Source organism: Arachis ipaensis, chromosome B4, assembly GCF_059453495.1.
Source record: "Arachis ipaensis isolate K30076 ecotype BB chromosome B4, ASM5945349v1, whole genome shotgun sequence".
In the NCBI taxonomy this organism is placed as follows: domain Eukaryota; kingdom Viridiplantae; phylum Streptophyta; class Magnoliopsida; order Fabales; family Fabaceae; genus Arachis; species Arachis ipaensis.
Genome location: NC_142439.1, coordinates 84,341,990 through 84,344,117, shown reverse-complemented (window position 1 = coordinate 84,344,117; position 2,128 = coordinate 84,341,990). Strand labels below are relative to the sequence as shown.

Below are 2,128 nucleotides of genomic sequence, written 5' to 3'. Positions count from 1 at the left end.
ATGGAAAAGACCTTCTTTCCCTGGGTGGAACCAAAGGAGACCTAAGCTGACTTCTTTTTTATCACACCGGGCTTAGTCAAGACAAACAGATAGAAAAAGAGAGATTGGGAAGCAGGAATACCAGAACCATTGCACAACAATTGGAAAATTTTTATGAAACCCCAAGAATTGGGGTGAAGTTGAGAAGGGGCAACATTACAGGACCATTAGAGGTCGGTTTCAAATTGAGTAAAAGGAAGGGTGATACCCAGCTGACCGAAGAAAAAATCATAAACATAAAAGAAAGGGCGATCATCAACAACCCGAGTAGAAAAGCAAACTCTCTCCTCAGAAGAGGGAGGGACAAGTTCATAATTCTTCTCATCACCAGGATTACTACAGACCCTATGAAACTGCCTAAGCTGCGCGCAAAACTCAGAATCAACTAAAGAGACACACATAAGAACCATCGAGTCCACCCAATCGGCCATGCCCTCGGGAACCTGGGAAGACATCTCTACAACGTTATTGCGAGAAGACATGAGGCCAACTAAACCCTACAATAAGAAAAGAAGAGTGGATTACTAACAAAACATCTCGGATGAAGTGCAAAACAACTCGACAGACGAACAAACAGGAAAGGAAAACCCCAAGACTCAAACCAAAGCCTTGGGGCATCCTTTGGAGGCAGTAACAAAACAAGGTATCAAGGAAAATCTACTTACATCCCGGCATCTCGCAAAAAAGAATAGAAGATCTCAAACAGCAAGCATTTTTCATAGGAGAAAGACAAAACACAAACATTTTTTATTTTAATTTGATTTCATTCCTAATTTTCGAAAATCACTAACTCTTTTTCAAAAATTATTTTCGAAAACTTCCCCCTCTCATCTTCTTCTATTTATTTATTTATTTACTAACATCTCTTCCTCACTCACCAAAAATCCGAACCCCCTCTCTCTCTCTGAGTTCAGATTTTCTCTTCTTCTTTTCTTCTACTCTTCTTTTCTTCTACTCACACAGGGGAACATCTATACCTGGGCAAAAAGGATCCCTATTATTATTATTTTTCTGTTCCCTCTCTTTCATATGAGCAGGAGCAAGGACAAGAACATTCTTGTTGAAGCAGATCCAGAACCTGAAAGGACTCTGAAAAGGAAACTAAGAGAAGCTAAATTACAATAATCCAGCAAGCACCTTTCAGAAATTTTCGAACAGGAAGAGGAGATGGCAGCCGAAAATAATAATAATGCAAGGAGGATGCTTGGTGACTTCACTGTACCTAATTCCAATTTACATGGAAGAAGCATCTCCATTCCTGCCATTGGAGCTAACAACTTTGAGCTGAAACCTCAATTAGTTTCTCTGATGCAGCAGAACTATAAGTTTCATGGACTTCCATCTGAAGATCCTTTTCAATTCTTAACTGAATTCTTGTAGATATGTGATACTGTAAAGACTAATGGAGTAGATACTGAAGTCTACAGGCTCATACTTTTCCCTTTTACTGTGAGAGACAGAGCTAGAATATGGTTGGACTCTCAACTTAAGGATAGCCTGAACTCTTGGGATAAGCTGGTCAAGGCTTTCTTAGCCAAGTTCTTTCCTCCTCAAAAGCTAAGTAAGCTTAGAGTGGATGTTCAAACCTTCAGACAGAAAGAAGGTGAATCCCTCTATGAAGCTTGGGAGAGATACAAGGAACTGACCAAAAAGTGTCCTTCTGACATGCTTTCAGAATGGACCATCCTGGATATATTCTATGATGGTCTGTCTGAATTAGCTAAGATGTCATTGGATACTTCTGCAGGTGGATCCATTCACCTAAAGAAAATGCCTACAGAAGCTCAAGAACTCATTGACATGGTTGCTAATAACCAGTTCATGTACACTTCTAAAAGGAATCCTGTGAATAATGGGACACCTCAGAAGAAGGGAATTCTTGAAATTGATACTCTGAACGCCATATTGGCTCAGAATAAAATATTGACTCAGCAAGTCAATATGATTTCTCAGAGTCTGAATGGAATGCAAGCTGCACCCAACAATACTCAAGAGGCATCTTCTGAAGAAGAAGCTTATGATCCTGAGAACCCTGCAATAGCAGAGGTAAATTATATGGGTGAACCTTACGGAAACACCTATAACCCCT

The 2,128-nt window shown here is 39.9% G+C and overlaps 1 non-coding gene across 1 annotated transcript; it reads right to left on the bottom strand.

Moving 5' to 3' along the window:
* Positions 1-1,602: 1,602 nt before the first annotated feature.
* On the bottom strand, positions 1,603-1,710 carry LOC148568182 (small nucleolar RNA R71). The gene has a single exon (XR_015882757.1). It is a non-coding gene; the product is annotated as a small nucleolar RNA R71 (small nucleolar RNA).
* Positions 1,711-2,128: the final 418 nt, after the last annotated feature.